We start from the raw sequence: 22,749 nt of genomic DNA, 5'->3' as shown, positions 1-22,749 counted from the left end.
GTGTGTGTGTGTGTGTGTGTGTGTGTGTGTGTGTGTGTGTGTGTGTGAATTTATTCATTTCTTATGCACTGTTAGCGTTCGTCTTATCCGCATTCTCAATGCGGATGTGCTACGACACACCACTCGAACGGGGGTGAAAATTGGAAAACTTTATCAATTGAACTGTGTGAGCATGAGAAGAGAAAAAAAAGATCGCATACACACAGTTTTTCTGCTTTCGAATATATTTTTGGCCGTTGTTGTTGTTGGCTCGTTGCTATTTTTTTGTTTGATAAAAGAAAACAGTGTGGAAAAAGAGCCGAATATTTCGATTGCAATCGACGACGTGTCTCGCTGGATACCAGAGATGAGTTTATGGCAAAGGACAATTGGTGAAAAAGCGGTAAATCCAACGGAGACTAGATTCTGCTCGCATTTTTACCGCTTTCATTACAACCGCACTCACACACATTATTTTCTCCTTTGGCGCAATCAAAGTACAAAAAAGATTTTGCGCTAAAGCGAAAAAATGTTCTCGCAAGAAAAATGTGCTATTTCAGTTGCCACTTCCATCTGTGTCACTTTGCGAACCGCGAAAACTCTGGTGCGAGCGAATGAGATGGTGCGAGAAAAGTAAAAGATGCGGAAAAAATGCGAACGCCATCGTTTTAATTACATTGCTAAAAAATTGATGAAGAGACAAGGGCTGCGTTCTCATAGACTGATGTGCAATGCGCCATAAATTCGTTTCACATGATATTAGTTTTTTCTTCGCTTCTGTTCTTTGAACGGATAAAATCCTTGAAAATTAATTTCAGAATTTGTGATTTTGGATGTACATATTAACCCTTTGACGACCAATGGGACACATATGTCCCATTTTGTTTTTCATCTGTAATAACTACATATTTTAACCAATTTTAGTAAAATTGGTTTCGTTTGAAAGAGAATTAATGTAGCTATCAGAAAGTACCATAATATTGGATATTTATTGTAAACGCAATGGGATAGAACACTCTAAAGTCAAAAAAAATTTTTTTTTCAACTTTCGCCAAATGCCATATAATTTTAACGGTGGAACTTTTAAAGCTGAAAATTTGGAATAATGTGCGAAATGTCCATTACTTTCCAAAAATCATCGACTTTATTTAGAAAAAACGTTTTTTCCACTTTTTATTGCGTTTGGCGCGATGGGACATATGTATCCCATTGGTCGGTAAAGGTAAATAAATACCCCGTATTTCCCTGTATTTTGGCCATTATTCGCGAATTTTCAAACACAAAAATTTACAAAAATATCATTAAATTCGTGAATGGGCACAACAAAGCACAATTCAAACCATTTTCGGTTCAAAACAATTCTGAATATTTTAAAAACGAAAAAGATTTTACACGTAGTTCTTATGGGAGACATATTTTTTTCCATACAAAGGTAGTTACCGTTACCGACCAATGGGACATATATGTCCCATCATTTTTTTCATATTTCTAGTTAAAAAAATTAATTTTTGATAACATTTTTATTATGGTTTTTGGGGTCGCTGAGCACGAATCTGGAATCAGAATTGCAAAATTCCCATCCGTTCAATCTTGGTCGTCAAAGGGTTAAATTCCATTTATCAGTCGTAATTCGTCGGTATCTGTGTGTAGCAGCAGCAGCTATGGGAATGGCATCAGGATCAAAAGTCGAGCAAATCTTAGCAAATCTCTCTCTCTCTCTCGTTCGCATTTTCTATCATGATTTATTCATTCTCCAAATCATAACAATTTGTCTCAGGTAGCGTTTTTTTTATTCACTCACTTTTCGTACATCTTTCTGTCGTTTCGAAACTTTTTTACTTAGTTCTGACATTTCAGTTTAATTTCAGTCGATTCAAACATTGCTCGTTGCTCCGCGCACAATTCCACAGTGGAACTGTTTTTTTCCTCTTTCTTCCTATTCGACTTTTCCCGGTTTTCAAATCAGTCGAAGCTCTAGATTTAATACACCGCGAATGAATGAAAGAAAGTAAAAAACGAACGGAGAACTGCAAATGCCATGTCTCAACTTTTCTTTTCGAAGGGGGTTTTGGCGCAAAATTTATTTAAAGTTTGGCATCACCAGTTGACTATAAATTCATTTATGCCATTGAGAGTTTAAAATCGGCTCTCTCTCTCTCGCTCGCGCGCTCGCGCTAGATTAAATTCAACGAAATTTCAGTTCAATTCAACTTGTTCATGTTATTTGAAGTTTTGTTTGAGATTTGCTTCTAATTCCACACTGCCATCGTTGTATCGCCGTATTTTGTGCCGCGATCTCTTTCTCACACAGCTGCTCCTTGCTTGCTCGCATTCTCGTTTACTCCTGAAATCTCTTGTTGGTGGCAGCAACAACAACGACGACGGCCGCACCACACCAACTGTTTATACATTTTACATTTTCTCTCCCGCGCCTCGACATCCGAGAAATATGCCACACTGCAATATATCAATATTCGGTGTGGATGTCGCCGCCGCTTCTTGAATTTATATTTCATAAAATAGTAATTAATTTTGCATGTTGTAAAGTTTATTCAATCTCATTTCTTTGTGCCGTGTGCTTTTTTTTCATATTCATTTCTTCTTCTGCCTTACGTTCGCTCACGCTTTAGCTTTGACTTTTGGTCGTCGGTCGCGTTTTTTCCGTGCACGTTGTATATATCTTGGATTTATTTTTAGCATCTAAGCACGGTGTGAATATGTTGTTTGTGAAAAACACACCATCGTTGTTGCTGTTTTGGCTTTCGGTGTGTATGTACACCGTACACTGTGCAGTCAACGCGCACCAGGCTCTCTGTTCTTCAACTATCCTTCTTTGTTATTAATATTTCGATTTTTTTTCTGCTAATTTCGGTAAATATTATTTAAGCATATATACTTTTTTTCATTTCGATCACTGTGTCCTCCCTCCATTGAATGTGACCGCGATTATGAACATTTCGCACTGATCATAGCCGACGCATTTCGCGGAGGATACAATAACAATCATGACCAACGTAACCACCTCACATCACTCCGTTTCCAAGATACTGATACAGGTGGGGATGTGGAAAAAAGTTCTGCATTTCCATTGGGAGAACCAACTGTTTTATTAATTAGAAATGGCACACGCACCCGGAATTTTTCCACCGTTAAACGGTATATTTTCATGATTTACGATACGGCAAATCAGACGGAAAACAAAGTTTCACGACGATGACGACACGTTACTTCAGCAGATACGACTTCAGTCGACCAAAACTGAGGGAAATTTCCGCTTAAACGGAAGAAGCCGAAAAAGAAGATGAGAAAGAATGGGAAGAAAAGTCTGTTTCATTTTCTAAAAATCGACTTGCCCAAAGATATGGTGTGAATAATAAAAAAGCCTTTCGATTGATTCCAGCTTTTGTTTGCTACTGAAATATATCCAATAGCCAAAATAACGTCATTCCAAATGGAATGCTTTTCATCAGCTGCACGGTGGGCATAAAAATTTAACAACTGGCCGTATGGTTTCTTTCATCGAAAATTTGTAGTGTATAAACTGAGACCAATCAACGACAAAAAAAAAACCGAATGAACCGAACGACATAATTGAGATGAAAAGCGACACACTTCTCAACAAAATGCTCAAATTATTAGTCAATAAATCAAAAATTGCGAGGAAAAACCATTCGGCACACGCGCCATTTGTTCCGATGTCCGAATAATCATTCACTCTCACTCTGTGTGTACGAATATTTTGGCATAAAATTGCGATTTTAAAGCGAATCCGAATCATAAACATTGTACTACATCTATCCATTTCGGAAATTGGTGTTGCCTTTTCGGCGTATTTTGTGTATGTGTGCGCTCACGCTTTCGCGCTCAATATGTATACTCAGCTTGCTGCTGCTGCGTTTTTTCGTGTGCGTGCGCGTGTGTGTGAATATATCCCTCGGTATTTATTCAATTTTATTTGTTGTTTACACAAAACGGTTTTCATTTCATTTATTTAAGCGCATCAGGCACTTATGAAAAATAAACAAAGCGTGAATGGGCCAGCAGTAGCAGTAGCCGAGCGAGAGAGAACAAAAAAAAATATAAATCACTTGTGGAGCAGAGAAAAAAGCATAACGTTTTGCACGCAATTCCATTTGAATGTGAGTAATTTGGAAAATGATTCGTGTCTTCGGTATTTGGGCGACGCACCAGCGGCCGCCATATGAAATGTTTATGCCATTCCATTCCGATTCCAATTCTCCAGCTGCAGATTGCAATAAAACTAGGCAAACGGTGCGTGAGAGAGAGAGAGAGAGAGAGAGAGAGAGAGAGAGAGAGAGAGAGAGAGACTCCGATATAGATTTCCACGGAAATAAATCAATCGATTGAAAGCCTCTTCATATCAATAAAAAAAACGAATACGGCATTCTCCCAACCAAATAGAAGTTTAAAGTAATTTCAAATGCTGAAATATTCTACGAATTTCGTTGTTGTTCTTTGCCCAAAAACAACGCACACAAAGTCAAACAGATTAACATATGAAATATTCGCTGCTAATTGCAAATGCTCTCATCCCATCAACGGCGTGCCCGCGTGCGAACGCTCAATATTGCTCTAAATTCATTTCATTTTCTCTCTTCCTTTTCGGCTGACGTCGTAAGTGGCCGCATAATGTAAAAAATCTGATATTTTTAGAATTTAGCAATCAAATTAAAAGAGTAGAAAAATATTGAAGAAAAGAGGAACAAGCAAAAACGCACACTGACCACTGTACTGACCACAGCACAGCGCACACGGGTCGGCACAAGTCGTCAGCTGTGGCGTCGATATCTGTTGTTGGATATCAAGATTATGTGTGCATAAAATTCGCATTGCAAACAACTAGTCTCATTGCATATTCGAGTCGAATGCTGCAGCATTCAACACGCCGATTCGTCGCTCCCATCATATCCTCACCTAATTTGAAACGTGTCGATTGCACAGATAGATAGATGGAGGACGCGAGCACGTCGGATTTGAAAATGCGTACATTCTCTCTCTGTGTGTATTTCTTTTCGGTTTTGTTTCGTGTGTTTTTGTGGCAGATTGAGAAGAGAGTTGCAACACATTATAAAAAGTTCGAAACGTATTTTTTGGTTCTAGATATTTTTTGACCTAATATTTGGTTCGAATCGTTCGAGGAGTATGCGAAACTGTCAAAAGCGGACACTTAATTATTTATATCGGGTTCGAAGAAGAAGTGAGCGAGAGAGAGAGAGCACACAAGCGAAGAATGAGTGTATGAGCGAAACGGAAAATGCACGATTACGTATCGAACAAATGCTATGTTTCAGATTTGGCTGTCAACGTCTCGATGGCAGTACGACGAGCTAACATGTTTTTCATCTTTCACTCCTTTCCCACTCTCTCGCTCCCTCCCCTCTCTCTCTCTTTCTCTCTTCGTCTCTCAGTGTGTTGAACACACATTGAATAGCTATAAAATTGGGAAAAATGGGAGAAAAAACCGAAAGACATGTAGATTGAAGATGAACAGTTGAATTACGGCTATTTGATTCACACCGTGATATGGAGCTATGATCTCTCTGGTTTGATATTATTGTTGCTGTTGCTGCTACTGCGATAGTCGACGAAAACAACAGCATGGGCCTGGTGAGCATACGCGTTTCGTGCCCGAGTGAGGTGAGAGAGTGTTGAATCGAAAGCGAAATCTTTCCGTTGAGTGAATGTGTTGAAAAATATATTAAATTCTATAATTAGAATAGATATATACCAAAAATTACGTCGCCCACAATCCATAAATTTTGATCGTCATAGTGCGCGTGCGCGTTCAGCCAACAACATCCCATTGAATTCATCCGTGTTCGTTTTCGATCGTAAAGCACTTTTCTTTTCTAATATTTCTCTCGTTCGCTCGGTGTATTTCTTGCTTAAAATCTGATGTGTGAATTAAAACGTTCCGTTTGGAATTATGGTCGTGAGTATTTCCTCGTTTCTTTTCTCTCTCTCTCTCTCCTCTCTCTCTGTCTCTCTCTCCGCTTCTCATTTGATTTATGTGTGATCAAGCGAGAACTCTCCACGCGAAATAAATGCAAATGGCGAAATCAACGTTTGTCAAATTGCTCAAATTTCAGAATGCCGTCATCACGATGACGATTCTTTCAAGTACGTGAAAATGCTTTCTGACTTTGGAACAACCAAAAATATTTATTCGACACACTTTTGGAAGCATTAAATAACCCGATTTTCAGACCAAAACAGTGGAAGAACCAGAAATAGTCGTTTTTCCTCTAAAATTATTTTAAGACAAGAGTCATTTTACGTTGAGAATTGATTAGAATTACCATCTATTTCGGCGATGCGTCGTCGCGCATCGCAACACCATTTTATTTTTACAACACACGTATCTCATGGAGGATCAAATTTAAAAATATACATTGTGGACTGAATGAAAAGAAAAAAATAATTTGGACAGAGAACGATTCCAAAAATTTGTCAATGGACATAATCGAAAAAAACAAATCAACGTGAGAGAAAAAAATCAAGTGAAAATTAACCAACAGAACGAAACGAAAAAAAAAACATTAACTGAACAACTGAATTGTGAGAGGAATGTATTCGACACACACAAATTATATTGTTGGTTCCAAATAAGCACTTACTTGTCTGTGGTGATCAATCGACGTTATTCGACGTTGTCACACGTTGGCCGTTTAATTTCGTCCGAATGATAGATTGACAAAATCGTTGCTGTTGCTATTGTCTGGCAATGGAAAGAAACAAAATTGTTAGATAAAGAATTGGACATTTTTATCAAAATCAGTTTTAAACATGGTTTGAAAATTAATATTTTGATTGCAAATCGATTCGCATTCAATGATTTCGTTGCCCTTTTTTCCTGCGTTTTCTCTCTCTCTCTCTCTCTCTCTCTCTCTCTCTCTCTTTCTCTCGCTCAAAATTTTCATACATCGCATACTATTTTCGCTCGACACGATCATGGGTGTGTGTGTGTGTTGGCAATCAGATTTGTCATTCGTTGTTCGTTCTGAATGTTTTCTCAATCGAATCGAATATGGTGTTTGAACGACCTACATTTTTGCGCATCTCTCCCACTCGCACGTGTTTTTCGGTGTTTCTGGCCGATGATCACTTGGTGTGATTTTATTTCTAGCACCCAATCATGTGCTTTTTTTTTATTACCAACATCAAATGGTTTTTTTTACAATTAGTTGTGGATTTTCCAGCGAGAAAGTGTGTTGTTTGGATTTCGAAAAGATTCTGAAAATTTTGGTACGTCATTTGAATAAAATCAATGGGATGCATTTGGCGCATAGAATCGATTCATGGAATCAATAAACTGGTCATTTGCTTTAAATGCAATTGACCCAGAAGCAGCGACTTTAAGCTGCAGTTTGATGGTAGCATAGTTTGCCGTTTAATTAGCATTTTCAGTGTAATGGAGACTTTTATGAAAGGGCTACAGATTCATGGAAAAACGCGCAACGATGAAAGGCCAAACTGGCCAAATGCACATACAAAAAGAAGGACCATCACGTTCTATTCAAATAAACATAAAATGATTATGCACATGCAACCCAACTAAAGTGCATCTAAATTAAGTCGGGCTCGCTGATGATGCTGTACTGCCCGTGTGTTTTTTCTCCTATTTTTTTTTTTTGCTTTTCCCATTCATTTTTCGCTTATGCATTACAAATGTAAGAAAGAAACAGAGCAATGCAAACGTGCACTTGCCGACAGCCGGTTTTTTTTGCCTCCTATATGCAGCAGAGCGAGTTGAGAGCCAAATGAATGAACGAATAAAAAAAAAATAGCAACAACAAGTAAATGGAGTCAAGTGCGATTTACAGGAGTTTGAATACTATTCAGCTCATAATACGCAGCTATTTTATTTGTCGAAATGCGACTGTTCGGGGATGATCCGAAATTCACGAAATGCTTGCTCCGATAAAAATAACATAAGCAATGCAAGAGATTTCAAGATGGTTTTACTCTCGATCACAGCAGCTTGAGCACACGCTTTTTGCCAGTTTTGCTTGCTCATTTGCTAAAGCGAAACGACACACACACACACACACACACACACAAATGCACACGGTCAACACACGAAAGTGAGCGACAGAGCGAAGAGGAAAAGGAACGAGAGAGCAAGTGAGAGAGAAAAATGAGCAGAACAGAAAAAAACGTTGCCGAATGAGCAAGAGAGCTGGACATTAAAATGCACAACCATTCGCATTGCATACAATTTAACGATTTCATTGCAAGCTTCAGAATTAATTCATAAGTCGGCACACACAATGCACATATACACAAGTATAACAACAAGTGAACTGAGTTAACGTTAAGCTCCCATAGATAGAATGCATTGCATTTCATTCGGTCGTCGTCGTCGTCGTCGTCGTCGTCGTCGTCGTCGTCGTCGTCGTCGTCGTCGTCGTCGTCTTCATTCGTATCATCCTTGTCTACTAATGCATTCCACCGCATGCAGATGAATTGCCATTGCAATCGACAGTCTGATAGCGTTTCATTCGCGAATAAATCCTTCATACATACGCTACGCCAAAGCAATGCTATTTAAGAAATAAAATAAACAAGGATTTAGTTATTTGTTTTCGTAATACGGACGACAACGACGACGACGACAACGATGATGATGAGCAATAATATGGATGGAAAAAGAACGCACGCGAAAAAAAAATCAAAAAGATTGCGCTGAAGAAACAAATGAAACTGCCTGATGGGGCGCGGACGGTACAGAGTAAGTGAGAGAATGGGCGAGACAGAGGGAGATGGAGCAAAATGCTGAATTCAAATTTGAATCGTGTGCTTGTCTCCGTCATCGTTTGTGTATTTTGTGCTGCTGTGCTCAAGCTAAAAAGAAAAATCCAGAATCAAAAATACATTGAACAAGCAACACAACGAGTGGAATGAAAACGATTCAAATAGCGTACTATTCATGGCATGTATTAGTGAGGATGGGATGTTCACGTTCTTCTCTTTCTTTCTTGATCGACTCGCTGCCTCTAACTCCCGCCTTATTGGCGTATGTTGAGTTTTATCTTTTGTTGTAGCTAAAGAGCTACTTGAGCGCAGAATGAGCATTTTTACTAAGTGGCCTTTTCATTTTCCTCGCTCTCTCTCTTTCTCTCATTCGATGCAATTCCTTGTAGTCATAGTTGTTGTTTCGTCCCATTTCATTTCGTTCATTTTTCGTGCTTGATAAAGTCAAGAGTTGGCAAAATGTACATTAATATCATCGATGTGCCATTAAATAAAAATCAACTTATTCCCAACAGAACGCCTTGTCAATTTATATTTCGTTTGTCATATTGAAAACGAATGCGTTGATCATAGCCGGTTTTTGCGCAGCCAATTCAAACGGGCGTCTTTGTTTGGGCTTATCGCGACGTTCTTTTCATTTTTCGTTCGAAAAACTATCAGTCATTTCATTTAGTGTGCCGTTTTTTTTCGTTAGCCCTGCCACTTCGATCGGAATATATCCACAAACAAAAATAAACATATATATTTTCGCCGGAACTGATAAAAACGTACAGCGAGAGTGTTGGCTGAAAAATGATGTGGATGACGATAGGATTTTGCCAATCGTCATCTCGTCACTCTCAAGCAAACAATCGAATGGAATTTCAATCGAAAACAAACTATATTTAATGCCATATTTGTATTTGTTTTCACTGTAAATTGCATGGAAGTTGAATTTCCTGCACTGAACACTCTCCCTTTCTCGCTCTTGCTATAGTTTTTTGTTTCACATTGAAAATATTCCGTTTTTTTTCTCTTGCGTGTGTTTCCTTGTCAATTACAATTCGATTTTTTCGTTGTGTACATATAATAATCGAAAGTGTTTGTCGAATCAGTCCAATCAAATTGAAAATGGCATGTGCGCGCGCGCTATTTTGGCCTAACAAATCCGCACGCGCTATCATGAGCGCGTGAACAATGCCAAGGCGATAAATATTGATTCGTACGATTTGCTCTCTTTTTTTTCTGTGCTAAAGCAAAACACATCTTTTGAATGACACACAAACGAAGAGTGAATCGTCGAGTGAAAAAAAAGAGAGAGAGAGAGAGAGAAAGAGAAAAAAATTGGAATGAGAATATGGAAATAATTTCATTGTCACATCATGGATGTCAAAATTATATGGAAAAACTTAGAGTTGAACGCGTTGTGTGTTGGCAATGTTCACCGTGATCGGCCAAACAACGAATACGATATGAACGAAGATAGGTTAGGCTTGAAAGTCTATAAAGTTCGCAGCTGAACAAACGATAACATATTAATTCTCCATATTTATACATATATACATTTTTTTTTTTGGTTTCCTCTTCATTCTATCTTTTTCTTGCCCATTCGTTCTTTCTGTTGAGCTCTCGTCAAATATACATTTTAGCCGAAACGCATTTAATGCCAGGCGCGCTTGCTGGCGCGCATTTTTTCTCTCTCCCCGGTCTATTTCTTCATTCTGTTGATTTTATATCATTCCGAATCATATGTATATATACGAGAGAGGCACTTTTTTTATCGCTTGCTTTTGTTTGTGCACCACATGGAACTCGGGTTTATCATTCCAGTGGAAAATACATAGACACATTTTTTGGAACCATTTTCTATATTCTGGAGATAATTACTAAATTAAGCGCAGAGAGAAGTTGGCTCGAATTTGGTGGAATATTTGTTTAGAAATTGCGAGAAATTTCGAGTTGGTACTAGCAAGAAGCGAACGGGAGAGAAAAAAAGAACTGAGCCAAAGAGGAAGAGAGAAAAAGAACGAAGGAGAGAAACAAAAAAACGTGTGTCTATATGTTTATGTATAACGGGTTCCTTGGGGACATTTCTTTTTAATTGTATTTCTAGCTCTCGACGCGACAAATAAATGTATTATGATTTTGTGTATGTGTGAGAGAGAGAGAGAGAAAGCGCGCGGGTTCATTCGTTCTCCAAACTCAGTTCCGGACATTCTTTATCCAAATGTGAATAGAATAAATATGTGTGTTTTACACAGCAGCAGCAGCAAGAGCAAGAGCATATGCCTTAATATCATCATCACATGCAAGAAAGGCGCTCGCGCACGCAGTGCACAACACTAATGGAGAGCAAGAGGCGAACAGAGCACAACATGGAGAGCGAGAGCAAAGCAGAGAGCCATAGAGAGACTTTTAGACACATCATATCAAATGGGCGGACAAACAGAAATGAACGCGCACATTGTGAAGTATTGTGTCGTTAAACAGATATGATATCATCATCTCTGCACAAACTGTTTTCTCACATTGTTTGGCAAACGTGAACGAAGCGCTCACGCGCGTTCTTCTTCTTTTTTTTGTCATCGCATTCGTTCAGCGATGTTTCGCGTTGTCGGCGAGCTGGCCTAGCTCAATTTGACTCACTCCGTGAAACTTTTTTTTTATCAGTGTGTACACTAGCAAGCAAAACAACACATTCACACACACACACACAACGTGAACATCGAAATTAATATTTTTCTTCTCCGATTCCATGCGTTTTATTTCTCTCTTTTAATGCCATATCGCTTCAATTTTTTTTATTTCTCTCTCTCTCTCTCTCTCTCTCTCTCTCTCACATTCCGCTGCCTTCATATTTTATTTCATTTCAACTCTCGCTGTTATTTCGTATGTGTGTGTTTTTTTCCATCACGTTCTTTCTTTTGGTCTATTGTTTCAAATACTAATATTTATTTCGAAAAACAATGAACGACAAAAAAAAAATTGTATGATTATTATAACAGGAATGAACACGAGTAACGTTTACAAATAGAAAATAAAAAAACAGTGATAATCGACGAGTATTTCTCTCCACTCGAGAAGAAATAAAAAAAAACGGCACCGAGTGGCGAAGACAACAAGTTTTTGTGCTGCTGTTGTTGTTGGGGGCGAGAGAGAGAGAGAAAGAGAGAGAGTGAGTATGATTGCCAAAGCCATACAGGCCAATATGAAAATCGCCACATTCGTTCGTTGGTTCATTCCATTTGTTCGCTGTTGGATTTTGGAATTGAATATGCGTATGTGCATGTGGTGAATGCCCTTAACAATAGATCGGATTACGATGTGCACTGGGTGATGAATGAGCCCAACGGCTCTCTCTCTCTCTCTCTCTCTCTTTCTCTGTCTGAATATTTTTTTATGGTTTCATTTGACCAATTATTTGAAAATATGATCTCCGAATCCATACGATAAGCTGGTCTAAGGTTTGTACGTTGATTTTGTGTCAAAAAAGACCATCATTTATCACCGATTTCATGCACTAGCCGGACAATACCGCCCGCATTTTGCCACTTCATGTTGATTGTGAATTTCAAAGTGCAGAAAAAATTTCTCATTCGAATGTGAATCAATGCCGAGTAATCGCTAATTGATTTTCGTTTGAAGAGTCGCACCACACAATGGCCAAATAGTTGATGTTTTGAAGGATTTTTGTACATTTTTCAATCGATAATCGCGTCTTAATTTTCATAACGATCCACTTTCAAAGTGCTTGCAAGGGCAGAGATGATCTAAGTTTTCGATCCGCAGAATGTGAATATAGAATGGTTTTTATGGTCGAATCGCAATGATGTCAAAAATTGTTTTGTGTGTGTGTGTGTGATTCCACCCCCTCAATGCAGCAATTCGTGACTTTCGCATTAAAACTAGTTATTAAAAGAGTATAAAGTTGTGTGTCCGTGATGTGGTTTAGTTGTATGTGTTTTCGTGGGTGACTTTGGCGAAATGGGTACCTCATGGAACCGACATTACTTTGCAATGCTCTCTCGCACACCAGCCACGATTGTTATTACATTTTCGTTATTTCCAATTTTCAATTTTCGCTATAGTTTTCACCACTTTTCACACATACACCGAGGGAGAGAGAAAGGGGGATGAACACACGCCAAACACACAATATCGGCTGCAGAAATCTCCGTGTATTACTTCGGCGCGCTTGCTAGTTGTGCAGTCGAGCTTGGTGTTTTCGTGACTTGGTGTCGTTAATTCTTTGATAGTTTTATTGACATATTTTGTGCCTTGCGTATGCTGCTGCTGCCACTGCCGTTTTTTTTTTGCTTTTCAGTTTTTCATTTGGAGTTTTATTTTTTCGTAGTTGTTGTTCCATTCGTTCTCTTCTTTATTTAGATCGCATAATTTCGATGTATATATACACCAGAGTGTTATCGCTTCGAATATGCTGCTTTACCTAGGCCATTGGCGAATACTGTTTATTGGTTTGTTTCTTTTTTCTCTCTGTTGTTGTTTCGCTTGAGACATGAAACAAAAACGGAACAAACGGGCACAAGTAAAAATAGAAGCCAAATAACATAAACAGTGAGTGGATATAATACGAACGAAAAAAATAGAGAAAAAAAAGCCCGAGACTCAATGTTTCGATACACATCGAAATTTTTCGGGCGACGAGGATACGGAATGAATGCAGGCAAATCGACACCAAAACAAGCAGCAACAACAAATTAAGTAGGAGAACCCACGACGGAGCCGAAACACACACACACACACACACACACCAAATCAAATGAAATAGAGAAGAAACAAAATTTATTTACATGTATACAAATGTGCATGCGACAGTAGGTGACATCTGTCGAAACAACAACCACAACAACAAAACCGTATGGTTTTTGCGTGTTTCAGAGAGTCAGTCTCAGTGTTCATTTTGTTGTTGAAATGTTTGAAAAACTATACTCGATATCAGGTAGTTTTTTTTCGGATTCCGCGACTCGGCTAGGTATTCGGCTCGCTCGCAATCAACTGATGATGACTGCTATGTGTTTTTCATTTAACGTTATCGTGCTGATTTTCTTCCCGCACACACACATACACTCAAACTCACTCCGTTCGGCTGATTTATGCACAACGTTTGATAATCAGCATTATTTTTTGTTTTTTTTTTTCGTTTGCTTCTTCTGTTATTTTGGGTGCAAAGAGGCTACTTTCGAATGTTGTTTGTTGTCAACGATGACGCATGTGCACTAATCGACCAGATATCGTAATGTGCCAATGGGTAAGATGCAAGCCACTTTTTGAACTCTTTCACTCTTTCTCTCAATCATACTCAAAATATGAATTCAACAATTCGCAAATCTGTGTTGATTTCTAATTATGCGAAATGCAAAACTGATTTCGATCATTACACACTGTTACTCTCGCCAATCTCGACCGCGCACACACAAACACACACACACAACTTTAACAATCTGATTAGCGAATAATGGGTTGCATAATAAAATACACACAAGTGCATTCGATATGTTTATTTGTTGTGTGTTTATGCTTTCTCATTTGTACATTTCAATTCACTTTTGTGAATGGGCCACTTCATTTCGGTACACCTTAGCAAGCGAGCGAGTTGGTGGGTCAGGGCGGTTGCACGGTGCACGCTCACCATCAACACCATCAGTCATAGCCAGTGTGGAAATGTGAAAAATGCAACTAAATCGCTAACTTGAAGGAAAAAAACGCGCTCATTAGAATAAACAACTAATTTTGAATGTTTTTCGCTATTTACATTTAATGTTTTTCATGGGTTCCAAACCCAATTGTAAAATGGTCGTTTTTTTTTCTTTTCAACTAAGGTCAACTCTTGTATATTACTACTTGGATCGGCCAGTCGATTTAATTGTATGCGTATTTTTCATTTTATTTCGTTTGATTTTATATACACCATGAACCATTAATCAACATTCACCTCTTTTGAATTCTTGATTGACAATGGAATCTGCGCTCCGCTACTCTTTTGTTGTATATTGATATACTATCGGTGTGATGTGTGTTACTTTGGACGACTGGGTAAAATGGGAGAAAGGTGTTCGATGTTGCGAAATGATTCTGCTGTTTATTTCATTTGATTTGATTTTGAACATCATTTCGTGTGTACTATGTGTGTGTGTGTGTGTGTCGGAGAATGAATTCGACATTTGGCGTTTGGCTGTGCTTTGTTGTGCGGATTTGAATAAATTGACTGTTATTGAATTTAATTTAACATCGGCCATATGCTGCGATTCAGCAACAGCAGTGTGTGTGCTCAGGGTGTGTGAGTTATGTGTTTATATATCGATTTCTGTTTCTTTCGGTTTCTCTGTGTCGTTGAATGCCGTGTGCTCTCGATAATGCTTTCTCGAAACACGCTTATAATATATAATATTATATATATATATATATATATATATATATATATATATATATATATATCGATCGGTCAGTCAGCAAAACTCGGCTGGCTACTGAAACGGTGTGTAATTTGAGAATATTTCATCGGTTCGAAGTCAATGCCGTCAGTTTAAATTGAGAAGTTGTGCAAAATGCTTTGCTCTTTTCCACTCATAGCGCGGCTGAGAGAGATAGACGCAGAGAGAGAGAGAGAGAGAGAGAGAACGACCTTTTGCCAGCCGTTTGCCTAGTTCATGTGAATTCCGCTGATGCACGAAGTGCATTCATCCATGTTTTCATAATGAAATTTATGCATTTTCCCATGTTCATTGAATCCTTTTTTGTATGCACACGCTCTCGCTCTCTCTCGCATACATACACACACACACATTTGTTCTCGTCTCTTGTTCTCTTTTAATTTGCCTGCGCCCGATGTGCATCTGCCAACATAACAGATTCTTTCTATCTTACGTTATTCGCGTCCCGCGCCGAGTGCGCTCTTATTCAGCGCGCGTTTGCATTTTCCAACTTTCACTTAATACTCGCAAATATAAAATCTGACGGATATTTTAATCAGCATGTTTTCGCATTATGGATTTTAATTGGGAGGAAAACAAGGCAGTAACACTCGTAGTACATACACACATCGCAGCCAGCGTGGCAGCGAAAAAGCGAAATGAATAGCAGCAGAAAGAAAAGACTTATGCAAAACGATCAAGAGTGAGAGAATAAGAGATAGTAAGAGAAAGAATGGTGTGCATGTTTACGATAGTGAAATTACAGCTGCTAAGCAAATATCGATTATGATGTGTATATTTAAATGTGCATGTGGATATCATGGGCATTAAGTAGCTAAAATTAAATATCGCGCTGCATTTAAATTGTTCTTCATGAGCGAGTTTATGACAAATGTCGTGAGCGAATGAGTGAGTGGGCCCTTTCCGTTGCCATTGCTCATGCGAAAATAAAACAGTATATACACACACACACACACACTCATACACAAACACGCTACCGCAATGGCGAAGGGTTTCAAGTTACCCCCATTTTCGAAAGTAGTGCACATTTTCTCTGTCTCTATTTCAATCCCATTTGAATTTAATGAAACAGTTGCAGTTTATTATTTTCACTTATTTCGCGGTTTTGGGAAAACTGGTCGATGGTTGTGTGTGCGTCCGCTTTCGCACAACGAAAAGAGAAAGAAAAACACACAACCGGCGACCACACCGAGAATTTCGCAGAAAATGACACTCGCTTGCTTGATACGAATATGATTTAGCCCGTAAACATGATTATTACTCAAAATTAACCTCCAGCTGAGCGACACACTGCTCATTATGGCGGAGAGGAAAAAAGAGTTTTGTTGCAGAAAAAAAAGAGACACAAATGAAACTATACTTTGTTGTGCATTTGTGCAATTGAATATATACCAATAATATTTCTGTTGTATTGCGTTGGTGGGCAGGAAAAAGAGCCAACAAAACGAAACAAAAACCAGATGCTGTCCACCGTTATTATCGACATTTCAAGGGGCATTCAACAGAAAATTCGTTCCGTTATCTGTGACCGTCAATTTTCATGGAACTTTCCCGCAGTACAATTCTTCAAGTCGCACAATTGGATTCAAGTCGTCGTCGTCGTTGTTGTTGCCTTTCATTTATTTTTACCGCGGCGTGGCCGATTTTATTCAAGGTTTATGGAACGACATAAATGTGAATCCACAGTTAATCATGACTTCGAAATTCATTTGCCATTTACACGTCTTTTACACCATTTAATTGCACGGCAGCCAATGTTTCACTTCTTGAACTCGTAGTTAGTCGTGATTTACAACCGAGCAAACAAACAAAGGAACGAACGAAGGAGGCAACAACAGTAGCAGCAAAACTTATTGAAATAAATCAAATGGCAATTAAAGTGCATTTCCAAATGGACGATTCGCGTGCGCTCATTCACTCTGGAAAATTGGCCGGTGTGTATGTTGTGTGTCACATTTCATTTGTATGAAACCTGGGCCTCGATCTGCTACATACTAGTCAATAATCTATGCAACATGCGACTCCTCTCGTTCACGGTGACAAATTAAATGAGACGTGCACGAGCGAGCGAGAGACAGAGTGAGATAGAGAGAGAGAGAGAGAGAGAGAGAGCGAGACAGCGATGAAATGAATGGCGTCCCGAATGCAAACACAAACATTTTCGCAATTATTTGCCTTTCTTTGTCATTTGCTGGTTTCAATCAGTCGTAAATAAAACAATAGCTCCGTTACAAATGATTTATGATTAATTAATGATTTCGAACAAAACGAAATGAACCAACGAACGAACGACACACGGAGAAAAAAAAACAGAGAGAGAGAGAGAGAGACATACACAAATGTTTGTGCACGAATATATATGGATTCGATGTGTTTGCGCGGTTAAAATCCATTGACCATGGTCACCATATGATTTGTATCATATTCATCGCACACATTTTTCATCGTTTACCATTCCGAATCGTGTGGATATATGTCGAAATAGATAAATTCTTCATTTCGCATGGTGACCGCTGCTAATGTTGCTGCTGTTAATGTTCACAACTTTGTACACACAAACGCGAAACGTGAAACGAAATGAAGAAGAAAAAACAACGAAGCAACGCGATTTTTATCAAAGATTCAGATGATGCTCTGTGTCTCACACTCACAGAGACATCGATCCGGGTCGGTCACAAAGTCTTTATGTGTCGCGGAACATCAGTCAAATTCTCACATGTGATGGCAGTTGTGCTGTTACTGTCGTTATTGCTGCCCCGTTACCACCGCCACCGCCACGCTCCTATTGTCCCAAACAGCGCATTTAAATCCAAAATGTCGTGTAATAACAATAATAATTCGTGGATATGATAAATGTCGCGCACTCTTCGTTTCGATTGTTTAGCAGAAAATTTATTTCATGTTTTATTAAACTGTTGCTTGCAGCCGAGTGTGGCCGGGAGCAAGAGCGAATGAGCACAAATGCAGCAAGCGCTTGCTCGCACGAAAACAAGCCAGCAACCGATTTGTTGTCATAGCGCGCACATTTGCACGCAAACAAAGATAATTCTGGATGGCCAGAATATGCATTCGATTATTTGCATTTCCTCATCCAAATACACACACACACACACACACACACACACAGAGAGAGAGAGAGAGAGAGAGAGAGAGGCTTTTTGTTTACAGTTACTGCATTCGTGGGCTCAACAGTGAAAAAAGAATGGACAAATGGCAAGAGCGGCAGAAAGTGAGAGAGGGAGACTAGACAACATTTAGAATAGTCAGTTTTTAGTCATATCTGCATATGAACAACAATAATATTCTGTATCGTTGTCGTTGTCGCTGTTGTGTTATTTGCTTGCGAAAACGTGCTTATCTATTGCTAACTGTATAAGTATGTATCCGTTTGCCGTGCTCATTCTCCCTGTCTCTCTCTTGCTCACTCACGAGTTTTGTGTATTGCAAATTAATAGACCAAAAAAGCGACAACCGACTTCGTTGTCGTCGTCATCGTAATTTTGCTGTGCAACAAATGCATATAATAATTTTTCCGTCGCATAAGTGAGAGAGAAAGCGGGCGACAAACTGTTTTCGTTGAACAAACAAAACTTGGCAAAATGATGCTATTATCGAGTTTTGTACATATTGCAATTTTTATGCACATACACACATTATTCCCCATTTTGCAGACCACTGAAACAAATACAAACTCAAAATTGACAAATAAGTCGATCCGAAGAATGGATACAGCAAACAACAAGAGAGAGAGAGAGACACACAGAGAGAAAACCATCCAAAACCAAGAGAGCCGGAGAACCAGAATGACAGAACGTTCATAAGCGCAATATATGCAAAAAAAGTGAGCCGTGCGCATATTACTATAAGCAAATGATATGCGAAATAAATGAAATGGGAAACAAGAAATTTTTGCCGTATTTCGTATTTTATTTTATTGTTGTGGCTATCGCCTGTTTCCGAGTGTATTACAAGGCAACCGAGAAAAAAAAACTTAAAACAGAGAATATAATCATTAAACGAAAACTGAAGACGGGGAAAAATCAAGACAAAACCCAAACCAAACCAAAAAATTGTACGAAATAAAAGAACAAAAAAAATGAACTAATAGCAACGCACATAACACACAACATGGCACAGCAAGCACAGTGCGAAAGAGAATAGGTTCACCACGTGCAAGAGAGAAAGAAAGAACGAGCAAGAGAGAAAAGACGACGAATTAAAGGAAAAAAAAAGAGAAGAAAACGACAGCGATGACGACGGCAACGATGAAGCGGGACTCACTCAACCTGGCGGAGAAAGAGAGCATAAAGGTGCGGGGTTGTATGAAAGATATATTTATGTGTGTAACTTAATGCGACCATAAAAACCAACATGTTATATGCCTCCACATTTCTACGTTTTCAACATTTCGCAAGCACACGTTAGCTCGGTGTGTGCCTCTCTCTCGCGTGCGCGATCAACGATGAGCAACAGCAACAATAACAATTCACTACGACAACGACGACGGCGGCAGCGGCAGCAATACAACGACAATGACGATGGCGACGGCGATGACGATAATTATAATAAATAAGTTTTGCCGTGTGTTACTGTAGCCGAAAATGAGTCGCTTTGTTAGTTCAAATGTGCGCTTAAACATTGCATATCTTTTTAAGAGCTGGGGCCTCAGTGTGTTATACAAACATAGTCGTCGTTGTGCGTATGTGTGCTCTTCATTGGACCTGAGCGTTGTGTGTGAGAGAAAACCGAATATATGTATTGTGAATACGCGCTTATCAACCGTGCTTCGGTTTGCCGTTTTTTGTTGTTGTTGTTGTTGTTGTTCGTTCGTTCATTTTCGACTGGGAGAGTGTGTGAATATGCCACAAATGCGTCCCAATTCCCTCTGTCTTGTTCTATATCGACCACGGTTTTGAATGTGTAATTTGGCGTTTTGTTCATTTCTCTCTCGCTCTCTTTCAGCCGTTTTCTGACCGTGTATTTGTATTTTTTTTTGCGTCGATGTTTCCAGCTTTATGTTATTTTATTTTCAGTGTTGTTGCTACTTTTTTGTTTGCTGCTTCTTCTTCTGTGTGCTGTTTCGTTTGTGTCTTGGCTTCGGTCGTTTTGCATGGTTTTAAAACGTTTGTTTGGTTTCTTTATTTCGGGAGGGCTTTTGCCCCATGTCTCTTAGTACCATTCACGTTCATTATTTTTTTTCTCTCTGTGTCGTTTCTGTTTTAGCGCTTTTGGTTTTTGTGTGTCCGAGAATTGAGTGAGCGGGCGGGCGCGCTTATTTCCGAGCCTGGCATCCGACACCGGTCGTGGAATCCACTGAAAACCGTAATGTGCACAATAAACAAATTTACCATTTCATAGTTTGTGTTAATATATCCCGCCATGCCATGCCATTGACACATACATGCACAGCCTTTTTCTTCTTCAACATATATTTATTCGCATATGAGATGATATGCAAAAGAGTCGGCGACGGTGCCGGGGTGTGTGAATACACAAAAACAGCATATGGCAATTGCATGTTCATCGAAACATACTTCCATCACTCTCTTGTTCGGTTCCTGCTGCTGCTCGCTGCATACGCACATGAATTTCATATGAAAACACGCAGCAAGAACATACACTCGAGTGTGTGTGTATGTGTGGTTTTTTTTGTCAATCGCTATGCTTATTGTTTTGATGAATGTCGGTGTTAAATGCCATTCCCTAATTCCAGCATCTTCATTTGCATTCACTTGTGTCGGCAGCTCAACCGCCCGCGCATTTTTTTCATATTCGCCTTCTTTCTACTCTCTCCAGCCATGCGGTCTTTATGGCCACTACACATTTGATGCTTATTCTCACTCATTCTCATACTACGCAGCCACAGCCAGAATATGTTGTTTTGCATAATTTTACAAATGCCGCACACAAAAACCCAAACATACACGTACGCACACACATGCGATCATTTGCCCATTTAAACTTAAACATTAATGCGCTCATTTTCAGTTTATATTACAATATCGTGCTGAATTCATGCTTATAAAGAGTCCGAACAATTGCATTTTTTTTTTCATTCACACAAATTCCATGCAATAACGCCTGGATGCAAGTCTGCTTTTTCTTCTTCTTTTGATATAAATCTTCATACAAACATTTTCTCGCACATTGTTTATCTTTTCAATGACGACAAGAGAATGGAAGGAACATTCAATTTATTGCATTAACCTGCAAAAAATAGATTGTTCACAACTCTGCGATTGTTTTGCTTATTTTTTGGTGCGAATTCAATTAGAATGTTATTGCGCATTCATTTCGGCTATTTGAGGGTGTCTTGCATAAATTAACACATTTTGCCGAGAGAGAGAGAGAGAGAGAGAGAGAGAGAGAGAGAGAGAGAGAGAGAACAAGAGATTGAATTGCTGAAATAGAAAACAGTCTGATGAAAGAAAGAAAGAGATATCTGACTTCTGACATTCCGTTGCAATTGATGATGCAATATACGGGATGAAGTGCCACTCATTCTCATACTCACTCGGTTCAACCGTGGTCAACTTCTTCATCTGTGTTATTTTGTGTAGTATTTGAATTTATTCCTATTTTAATATTCCAAATTAAACACACACCCAAACCCATACACCTCACCGCATTCCATAACTCTGTTTCACTCAAAACACGTTTCCACTCGAGATGACAGAGTAAAAATGAAATTATGTGGCGTTTTTCATTTTGGGTCACTGGCACTTCCTTTGTCTGTGTCGTCCAGTGTGTGTGCCACGTCACTTCCCAGCAAAAGACAACAAAAGGGAGTGAAATGTTGAGAAAAAAAACTTCAACTCGTTTTTGGTCGAAATTATTTCGTTGGGAGGATATTTACATTCGGAAAAAGTCCATTACCGTGCGCCACTAGTCCAAGCATGTATACGTTTCGCATTCTCAGTGTGCACTGTGCACTGTTTGCATTTCGTACAATTTTGGCACCAAGTATTAGCATAATCAAATTTTGGCATAACTTTTCGCACACATTTTTTGCATAACTATTTCGATGAGATAAACTGAACAACAACCAGCAACGGAATGGCGTATGGAAAACGGCCAGTAGTGTCATCGTTGTAGTATTTTTGGTTGTCATTTTCTCATCGTTGGACGGTGGACGACGATTTTGTTGGAATAGAATAATCAAATTGCATCTGCCGGCTATTTGAAGTGTGAAATTATCATTGAGCTGATGTGTGTGTGTGTGTGTGTGTGTGTATGTTTTCGTTGCATTGGCCTTGAAATTTATTTTTCGAACAATGGCCCAGCAACAAACACTTGATTCAACACAATAGCATACTTGAACCAATATTCGGTTTCTGTGCATTGTGCTCCTGGCCCAGCCGACTGAATGAATCAGGTTCTTCTTTCAATCAGACCACATTTCCGAGTATTCCGTGTGACGAGACGGATTCAATTTCTGAGTGTAAGTGTGTTTTTGGTTTTCGAAATTCCGCGCATAGTTTTCAATGAGTTTATTTTCGGCCCCGTGTTCATTGTTTCCATCTTCTGGAGGCAAGAGAATTGGATTTTCGATTGGTTTTTTTTT

At 39.0% G+C, this 22,749-nt stretch overlaps 1 protein-coding gene across 13 annotated transcripts in view; it reads right to left on the bottom strand.

Annotated features, from left to right (window-relative positions):
• LOC129574813 (protein muscleblind) overlaps positions 1 to 22,749 on the bottom strand; it is a 233,177-nt gene that overhangs the window by 199,965 nt on the left and 10,463 nt on the right. For all 13 annotated transcript variants that reach the window (XR_008688731.1, XR_008688732.1, XR_008688733.1 and 10 more), the window contains one exon: positions 6,618 to 6,718. The gene's annotated coding sequence lies outside the window, so the exon portion shown is untranslated. The remainder of the gene's footprint in view (positions 1 to 6,617; positions 6,719 to 22,749) is intronic.

Source organism: Sitodiplosis mosellana, unplaced genomic scaffold (genome assembly GCF_009176505.1).
Source record: "Sitodiplosis mosellana isolate CC-2019 unplaced genomic scaffold, AAFC_SMos_1.0 Smas_scaffold_6165, whole genome shotgun sequence".
Taxonomy (NCBI): domain Eukaryota; kingdom Metazoa; phylum Arthropoda; class Insecta; order Diptera; family Cecidomyiidae; genus Sitodiplosis; species Sitodiplosis mosellana.
The sequence above is the reverse complement of the archived record's forward strand: the minus strand, read 5'-3'. Positions and strand labels throughout refer to the sequence as shown.